Raw genomic sequence first — 10,703 nt, 5'->3', positions numbered from 1 at the left:
ACTCAACACATAGTAAGCAGATTACAAAGGTTCTTTGTTAGAGAGATCTAAAGTAAAAATGGCAAAAAATAGTCCCATCTCCCTAATAGTGGACCTGTATACATTGTTGTGTATGTAAGGTTTTTTGAATTTTTTGTTTGAAATATTTTGTATTGGAATACAGACAGGGATATACTGGTAATTACCAAGGAGAAGAAAAGAATAAATGACAGAATGCAGAAAGAATGGAAAGAGGTCAAGGATGAAAACAGGTTTGGTATTTTGAAGATTAGAGGATTTAGAGGAAATAAGGTGCCAATCTGGCTTTCTTCTTAAAAACTTTAGTTTACTGGCACCAAGAATTGGGGGAAATGGAATCTTCCAATTCCATAAATTTTGAGTCAGCATTTGCTTTGATGAAGCAGGAATGTGGAGTTTTGGGTAAAACACAGTGGGTGTTCTCTCTGTTCCCTTGGAGTGAAGGTGGAAGAGAAGTATAGTAGGCATAGAATAGAATATCACATTTGTCATCAGCAAACTCACTGAACCTTATAACTAACTCCATAAAGTTTATTCATACTGAAAAACTATGTTAAAAATGTTTATCAAGCAATTAAAACCATTCAAGATACCTCACCCAAGAAAGATGAGTTAACTTTCCAGGTCCAATTACAATCAAAGCAAATCAGGAAGCTATTAGACTATAGATTATAAGGAATCAAGAAAAATTAGATGAGAGAGATGATGTAATAAACATGTGAATGTTAAGCCAGCAGCTAGTACAGCAACTTCATCTGAATATGTTTTAGCCACAGAGACAAAAGTACTAGCATCAGTGCTATTAACTAAAGGTATAGCCAGTATGGTGGGATCTATGCAATAAGGTGCAAGTTTAAGAGATATAATGTTGCTGGACATGGTACTAGACACTTGTGGTCCCAGCTACTCAAGAGGTTGGGCCAGAAGAATTAGGAGTTGGAGGCCAGTCTGGGCCACATAGCAAGAAAAAGAAAAAGATGCAGTTCTATCAGGTTTTGCTATATTAATTTTGAAGCTTTGCTGTTAGAAGGATACATGTTTAGGATTGTTATATCCTTGTGATTAGTTAATGTCTTTATCATCATGGGATGATCTGCTTCATTCTTATAATATTCTTTGTCCAGAAACCTACTTTATTTGGCATTAATCCAGTTTTCTTCTGATTAGGGTTATCAGGGTAGAATTTCTACACAATGTTCTTTTGATATGACTGTCTTTCTATTCTAAGTGGGTTTCTTGAGCAGCTCACTGTGTTCCTGTTCTTGTCATCCTTGGCTAGTAGCAGCTATCAGTCCCCTTGGCCTTGGCCCAGGGACCCTGGAGCTATGCACGCTTAAAGGCCCCTCCCTATTCCTTCCCCCAAACATCATCACCTGGCCAACTGCTGCTGTACAAATGGTAACACTAAAGCCCCAGGCCATGGGTAAAAGGCACAGGGCAAAGCCAACCAAAAGACTTGGACGTACAAGCAGGTATGTGTCCCTGACAGTTGCTGGATGCTCAAGAATCTTGCAAAAGCACCCAGTGAATCAGATGAGGATCTTTCATGTCAGTAGTTTTCATTGAGAGAACCGGCAGGCTGCCAGGAACAATTGACATGCAGAGAAGGCAAACAAAACAACCTGAAAGAGGCCTTTGAAGTCACCATGACTGCTGTGAGCAAGCAGGTGCTGTTGTAGGCTTGGACAAGTCGGAGAACTGGTTGCGAGTGACTGCATTCTGAGTGGGGTGACCGCACCCTGCCCGCCTGAGCTCTAGGTGTAGGTCTGGGCTGTAAGGAAGGATGCAGAGTATTTGCCTGCTGTGAGAGCCCCACCCAATGCCAGGTGGCAGCACCACAGACTTCCTAGGCAAGGCTGGGGTCAGCAAGCAGGCTCAGCAGTGTCAGGTGGCAGGGACCTGCTCTGCTGCCGCATCTTGATTTCTGGGATCTTTGACACCAAGTTTAGGGTGGACACAGCCAATATTCACATGTTCAACCTGTGTGGCTAGCATGGTGACGGCTACTGGCAGGGCCTGCTCTCCAGGGACATGACTGACTGTCATCACTTTCATGGTGGTCAGCAGCAGCTACCATGTGGTCTGGAAGGGGACTGCACCAACAGACTACAGGAGGCTCTGGACCAGCCAACGGCTGTGCAGTGTGATTGTAATTCTGCTATTCAACAAGCAAGATCCACTCACTGAGAAAGTGATTGCTGGGGAATCAAAACCTGAGGACCACTTCACAGAATCCGCTCCCTGGGCTGCTCCTGAGGATGCTATTCTGGATCCTGAGTGCACCCATGTAAGACCTGGGCAGTGTGTGCTATCCATGATGAATTTCTGGGAGTCAGCGTTGCCTGTGAAGATGGGTACCATCCCCACTGCCTGCCTGCCCTGGGCTGCATCATTTAGTGTGCAGCTTACACAGGACCAACTGCTCTCAGAAGGGAATCCCTGCTTAATTAAAGCCTCCCACATGATTTCTTCAGAGGGAAATATAACTACAAGTAGCTTCTCATCTGCCGTGAGGCATGGTTAACAAACACTCCTTCCCTTTCCCGTAGTGATCTTGTGGAAACTCCCTTTTCCCGTCAGCTTGGTTTAATGTCCCAAGTTTAGAAAAAGGCATCTCGAGTTCCTTCTTACATTCCATAAATAAAACAGCAGGAGCAAACAAAAGTAAAAGAATTGAATAAATATTGTTTTGTGCAGCCATAAAAATCAAAGTGAAATTAACAGTGAGTGTCTTAGTTACCTTTTTGTCGCTGAGATATGTTAAAGGAGGAAAGTTTATTTTGGCTATAGTTTGTAGAGATTTCTGTCCACAGTTGGCTGGCTCCAGGGCTGCGTGGTGTGGCAGAGGGGCCTGGCTGAGGAGAAAGAGCATGCAAGCCAGAAGCAGGTGGGACCAAGGGAGGAAGGATGTATACTTCCAGGCACACCCTCAGTGACCCGTGTCTCCCCACCGGGCTTCACCTCCCAACATCACGTCCAGTTAAACACGCATTGGTGGGCTAATCCAATATCACTTCCCAAAAGCCCCACCTATTAGAGCAGGAGGCTTTGAGGGGACACCTCGGTACAAGCCATAACAGTGAGCAAAAATGTGTTTCTTATACTCGATGAGTTTTGGTACATTTATAATCAATATCAAGATTATCAATATGGTTATTTGAATCTACCACATTGATATTTGTTTTCTATTCATCCCTTTTGCTCTTTGGTAATATTTTCTTTTTCCTGCTTTCCATTTTCTCTCAGATAAGTCTCTGACTCTGAATCTGTCTACCTTTCTTTTATCTATTTTTTTTTTAAAGGCAGGGTTTTGCTATGTTGCTCAAGCTGACTCCAAACTCCCAAGCTTAAAGAACCCTTCTGCTTCAGCCTCCTACATAGCTGGGGCTGCAGGCTGACACAGGTGGTTTGTCTGGGTTGCCTACCTTTTTTTTTTTTAAATCTCTGAGCTCCAGAGAAATAACTGTTATGGTGGAACTTAACCAGGTTGTGCTCTGTTCTTTTCTAGTGACATGGAAACATAAACAATAGAAGCATTTATTCATCTCTTTTTAAATTTCCTAACAAGTACATTTCCTAACGAGTACAACAATTAACATTGTTGGCTTTTGACTCTATCTCTGTTATACTTTTATTTTTTTAGTAAGCCCTCTGTGGTTTACATTGTGCACATTTATTATCATAATGTACTTTGAAAGAATATTGCAGCACTTTGTTTGCAGTACAAGAGCCTTATAATAATACACTTCTTTTTTCTCCCTCCTGGCCTTTCAGCTATTGTCTTTATATTATTATATATAATATATTATATTATTATTTATATATTTATATATAATATATACTAAATATAATATAATATTATATATATAATATAATATTATATATATATAAAAGTTTCTCTTTTGCTTTTTCTTTCTTTCCTCCATTCCCCCAACCCAGTTTTTCTTTCCTTTTGAAGTTTCTTCCCATTTTACAATATCTATTGCACATTTTAGGTCTTTATGCTTTCAGCTTCTCACACTAGGGAGACAATATGATGTTTACACATTGGTGTTTGGTGTATTTCACTTATGAGTATGGTCTCAAGTTGTATCCATTTACCTATAAAGGTCTCCAGTTTATCCTTCTTTATGGCTGAGTGATACTCCATTATAGAAAAAGAGCACATCTTTATCCATCCCTCAATTGATAGGTATTAGGGTTGTTCCCAAGATTTAGCTATTACAAATTGTGCTGCTATAAACATGGGTGTACACATATCACTGTGGTATGATGTTTTTAATTCTTCTGGGAAGATACTCAGCTGGGAAATAGCTGGGTCAAATGGGACCTCTAATCCTAATTTTTTGAGGAATCTGCACACTAAATTCCACAGTGGTTGTACCAGTCTACATTCCTGCCAAGAGTGGAGAAGTGTTCCTTTTTCCTCACACTCCTCCAGCATTTGTTATTGGTTGATTTCTTGATTGCAGCCATTCTTTCTAGGTTGAGATGAACTGTGATGCTCAACATTTTTTCATGTATTTATTTGCCATTTGTATTTCTTCATCTGAGAAGTACGTATTCATCTCAGATGCCCATTTTTGGATTGGGTCTTTAAATTTGGGAGGTCTGATTTTTTTGAGTTCTTTATACATTCTATTTAGTAATTGTTTGTCTGAGGAACAGCTGGGCAAACATTTTTTCCCACATTGTGGATTGTCTCTTCACTCCGTTGGTGGTTTCTCTTGCTGTGCAAAAGCTTTTTAATAGATGAGATCCCAGTTGTTGATTCTTTGTGATAGTTTCTGGGTGATTGCAGTTTTATTCATAAAGTCTTTGCCTACACCAATGCCTTCCAGAGTTTTACCTATTCTATTTTCCAGCAGATTTAATGTTTCTATTTTAATACTTAGATCTTCAATCCATTTTGACTTTAGTTTAGTGCATGGTGAAAGATATGGGTCCAATCATAATCTTTGGCATATGGAAAGCCAGTTTTTCCAGCACCATTTATTAAAGAGGCTATCTTTCTTCCAGTGAATGTGTTTGGTACCTTTGTCAATGATAAGGTGCCTGAGTATGTCTGGAATTGTTTATGCATCTTCCAGTCTGTTCCATTGATCTTTCTTTGCCACTCCCATCTGATTTTATCACTGTACCTTTCAAGATCTAAGTATAATTTCAAGTCAGGGATTATAATGCCCCCTGCCTTGCCTTTGTTGCCCAGAATTGCCTTTGTTATTCTAGGTCTTTTCTGGTTCCAAATGAATTGTAGGATTGTTTTCTCTAATTTTGTGAGATATGCTATTGGAATTTTGATTGGAATTGCATTAAATCTGCAAAACAGTTTTAGAAGTATGGCCATTTTCAGTATATTGGTTCTCTTACCCAAGAGTAAGGGATATCTTTCCATTTTCTGATATCTACTTCAATCTTCTTTTTCAGAATACTGTAGTTTTCAATGTAGAAGTCTTTTACACCCTTTGTTGCATTGATTCCTAGGTATTTCACTTTTGGGGGTTGCTATTGTGAAAGATGTTGTTTCTCTAATTTCTCTCTCAGTCAATTTGTTATTTGTGTACAGGAAGGCTATTGATTTTTGAGCATTGACTTTGTATCCAGCTACACCATTGAATTTGTTTATTAAAGCTAGCAGTTTTTTAGTGGAGTTTTTGGGGTGTTCTATGTAGAATATCATGTAATCTGCAAATAATAATAATTTAACTTCTTTCTTTCCTATAATTATTCCTTTTATTTCTCTCTCTTGTCTAATTGCTCTGGCTAAAGTTTCCAGGACTATGCTGAAAAAGATTGGAGACAATGGACATCCTTGTCTTGTTCTTGATTTTAAAGTGAAAGCTTTCAGTTTTTGTCCATTTGGTATGATGTTGGTTGTTGGTTTGTCACAGATGGTTTTTATTAGATTGAGATAAAGACCATCTATTCAGATTTTCTGTAGGTTTTTTTTTAATCATGAATGGATGCTGGACTTTGTCAAAAGCTTTTTCTGCATCTATTAAGACAATCATATGATTTTTGTTCTTGGCTCTGTTAATATGATGTATTACATTTATTGATTTATGTATGTTGAACCATCCCTGAATCCCTGGGATGAATCCTACTTGGTCATGGCGTATAATCTTCTTGATGATTTGCTGCGTTCTGTTTTCCAGTACCTTATTGAGGATGTTTGCATCTATGTTCATTAGGGAGATTGGCTTGTAGTTCTCTTTCCTAGTTGGGTCTTTCTCTAATTTTGCTATCAGGGTAATGTTTGCTTCCAGGAATGAATTTAGGAGTATTGCTTCCCTTTCAATTTCATTATAGAGTTTGAGAAGTACTGGTATCAGGTTTTCTCTAAATTTCTTGTAGAATTCAGCAGTGAATTCTTCAAGGCCTGGGGTTTTCTTTGTTGGCAAATTTCTAATTTCATCTTGAATTTCATTGATTGATATTGATTTATTTAGGATTTTTATATCTTCTTGATTAAGCTTTGGAAATTCATATGTGTCTAAGAATCTGTCTATTCCCTCTTCATTTTCCATTTTATTAGAATAGAAGTTTTTTTGTTTTGTTTTGTTTTTCTTCTGGTACCAGGAATTGAACTCACGACCTTGTGCTTGCCAGGCAGGCACTTTGCCGCTGAGCTAAATCCCCAGCCCCTAGAACAGAAGTTCTTGAAGAAGATATAGATGATTTCCTGGATTTCTGTAGGGTCTGTTGTGATTTCAACCTTTTCATTCCTAGTTGCATAGACTTGAGTTTTTCTTTCCCTTTTTGATAAGATTGGCTAAAGGTTTGTTAATTTTATTTATTTATTTTTATTATTTTTTATTTTAAAGAGAAAGCCCATGAGAATCACAGCTGACTTCTCAGCATATAATCTCAAGTCAAGAAGAGCCTGGGTGAACTATTTGAAGCCCTAAAGGAAAATGATGTACCCTATAAAATTACCTTTCAAATCTGATGAAGAAATAATAAACTTTCATGACAAAGAACACCTGAAGAAATTCATGAACAACAAACCAGCACTTCAAAGTGTTCTGAAGGACATTCTCAAAAGAGACATGGAACTATATGACTTAATGTTTGGCTTGCTGGATTTTGGACTTGCTTTGGTCTCAATCCTTTTTATTCTCCTGTTGGTAACTTTTGGAATGGAAATATTTATCTTCTGCCATTGAATGTTGGAAGTGTTTAACCTTCTTTTCATTTGTACAGGGGTTCATAGCTAAGAGTATGCCTTACATCTCAGAGGAGACTTGGGACTTAGACTTTTAAGCAATGTTGAAACTGTTAGGACTTTGGCAACTCTTAGAGATGGACTAAATGCCTTTTGTATAAGGGATGTACATGAGTGTTTGGGACACCAAAGGTAGAATGTTATGGTTTGTATCTGGATGTCCCCCCAAAGCCTCATGCAGTCCTGGGTTGGGGTGGGCTTTTTGGTGGTGGCTGAATCTAGAGTTTGTGATTGGTTCATTTTCTAGGGTTGGGATTAGGGGTACAAGTGCTACATTTGCCCTAGGGTGGCTAGCCTACATTCAGTGTAGGAGAGGAAGAGAGGCTTGCTTTCCCTTTTTAGTCTTTTTACTTTTGTTATCTTCTGCTGCCATAAAACTGTCACCCCTCTGCCACATCACCCTGCCTTGGATCCAGCTGATTATGAACTGAAACCTCTACAAACTGTGACCTAAATAAACTTTTCCCCTCTTACTGAGTGTTGCGTATTTTGTCTCAGCAATGAGAGAAAAATAGCTAAGACATGGTTATATAAAAAAATCTAAAATGAACCAGAAAATTTTCTGCAGCACATAAATCCTCAATATGGTAGTTTTACCCTCAGGGCTGTAGGAAGCTGCTGAAGCTGGAAATTGATCACATGTGCGGGGGTGAAGCAAGGCCTGTCCAAGAACAAAAAGCTCCTGAGGCAATCCAAGCAATTGGTTTTTAGGCAAAAAGGATGTCAAGGGACATTACCAAATGTATAAATAAACACACAATGATGGTTGGGCAGTTCCTTTCCTCCCTTCCAGAGAGAGAGAGAGAGAGAGAGAGAGACCTCAGCTTTCTGTCTCATCTTTATTTCTCCATCCTCTCACTGTCCTTCCCCCTGGGAACTTCAAGATACATGCAGGCCATGGCACAGGGGAGAAAATTTAAATGGGGTTAGGGGAAAAATAGAGAAATAGAAGAAGAAGAGATTAGAAACAAGGCTGGAGGACAAATGAGAATTATACGGACTTTGGGAAACTGGTGCAGAGGACAGGAGGGAATGACAGAACTAAGAAACAAAGACCAGAACAGGGCAGAACAATACCAAGAAAACTAGAGACCAAGTTATCACTCATATAAAACCAAAAATAGACAATGAAGAGAAAACAAAAATGAAAACAAGAAAAGAGAGAAAAAAGTAGAACAATGAAGAAAAAAATGCCCACTTCAATGTTTGTCTCTGCTTTCACAGGTAGGCAACGTGACAGAGTCAAGATCTGTGTTGATTAATCCTGGCAATCCAGCAGTAACTTTATGGTGGGGTAGTGGATAATCCCAGTGACCCTGCACTTTTGTTTTCACTGAAGTTCAGGCTGGTTTCTGGCTGTGAGCTTGAAACCAGACCTGTTGTGCCTGCAGCAGTCTGTGTGCCTCCTGCAGCCTGAAACTGGCTGTGAACCACTAGATGGAACCAGCCACTGCTCTGAGTTCCAAGCTCAGCTGCCCCTTCTCCAAGATGGATCCTGGCCAGTCACCCTCTCCTGTGGGATATCTGAACCCAAGTAACTCGCCAGCCATTGCAGTCTGTTGCACTCACTGCTCTGCTCCACTGGGTCTTTTCTCTGTGAGGCCTCTGGGGTGGTCAGTAGTCACAGTGTATCTGTAGGTTCGAGTTACCCCTTCCACACAGTGAGCCTAGGCTCAGGGAGAAAGCACCACCTGCTACTTTCCTCAACTGTGCTGAAATTTTTCTCCTTGCTTTCCCCACGGGCTTTCATTCTTGATTTAGATCCTTCCTGGGTCCTGGGGACCCACTTCCCTCCTTCTTCTCTTCCTCATGTTGCTATCTTCCCGTGTTTGGACAACAAATCTTGAACAGGCTCTTCCTCTGCTGTTCACCACTCCTCCATCTTTCTGGAAAGTATTTTTACTGGACATCATAGGTTGGATTTTGTCTCCCATCATTCATACATGGAAATTCTAATTCATAGTACCTCAGAATGAGAGCTAATTTGGAAATAAGTTTATTGCAAAGTAATTACTTTAAGACAAGGTAATTCTGCACAAGGATGGGGTCTTAATCCAGTATATCTTATGTCCTTATCTGAGGAGCAATTTGGATAGAGACACACAAAATGGGTGCTAGGAGGTTTTGCTTTGCTCCTGGTGAGAACACTGCTTCTGCCACTATGAACTCCTGAAATGTTCCACCTGTTCCTCTGTTGTTCTTTCTCCACTCTTCGTGGCTTCCTCACATGCACACGTTCTCAGCCAGATTCAGGACCTCTCAGCAGATTGCTGGTGCTCTCACTCTGCAGCTCCTGCTTGATATGTTGCCAAAACCTTGCCCTGCTGAAACTCTGAACATTGCCTTCTTAGCCAGTGAGACCACTGGCTCTGTTTTGGTTTCTCCTTTTTGTGTTTAGCCTGGGAACATAGCCAGGCAATGAGGTGGGGGCACCTGACATCCTAATGTCACTGTTTTTTCTCTCAGGGGTCACTGTTCTCACTGCCTGTCTAATGCCAGGAAGCTTATGTTTCATGGATCTTGTTCAGCTTTTACTGGCGAAAGGAGAGAGAATAAATCCAGTCTCTGTTCCTTCATGGTTGAAAACAAAATTTTATTTTGGTAAACAGTTTCTACTTTGTGTGAGTATTTTCTTTCTATTATTATTTTAGCTAATGTCTTTCATTAGAATGGTGCTAAAATATGCGATTTCTTCTCAGTTTATAGATATAGTGATTTATGTAGTACCATTCTTATTGCAGAACAGCTTTTGCATTTCTGAGAAGCAACCTTCTTTTGCAAACAATTGTTTTATATTATTAAGATGTTAACAGATGAGTGATATGATAGTGAATCCCAATAAGTGATGTGACACCTTAGAATCAGCCTGTCTGAACTAGTGATACCATAAGGGATCTGGCACAAAGATTAACTTGCAGGAACCTTGACACCAAAATGAGTTATTTTCCTCTAATACAGTTATTAAAATAATTCTGTTGGGCTGTCTGACAATTTAGATTTTTTTTTTTAAAATTTGGAAACATTTTTAGTTCTTCATATATTATACAGAAGCTGGCTCACAGTGCACTAATACAGTATTTTTTCTCTGTATTTCAATTTGGGTAGCTTCCATTGCTATGTCTGCAAGTTCATTATTTTTTTTTCTTTTTCAACGTCCAATCTACTATTAATCCTATGGAGTCTATTTTCATGTCAGACATTGTAGTTTTAATATCTGAAGTTCAACATAGTATTTCTACTTATTTTTGCTCACTTATTCATTTATTGAAATGAGTTCTTGCTAAGTTGTCCAGTCTGGCTCAAACTTATAATTCTCCTGTCTCACTGTCTCAAGTAGCTGTGATTACAGGTGTGTACCACTCTGCCTTGTTCAATTTGAGTATTTTTATGCTTTTCTTCTTTTTTAAAAACTTTTATTATATTTAAAAAATATTTCCCATGTTTCTATCAACATATGCAG

Source organism: Chinchilla lanigera, unplaced genomic scaffold (assembly GCF_000276665.1).
Source record: "Chinchilla lanigera isolate Chin_1 unplaced genomic scaffold, ChiLan1.0 scaffold00011, whole genome shotgun sequence".
Classification (NCBI taxonomy): Eukaryota; Metazoa; Chordata; class Mammalia; order Rodentia; family Chinchillidae; genus Chinchilla; species Chinchilla lanigera.
Note: the sequence above shows the minus strand (reverse complement) of the source record.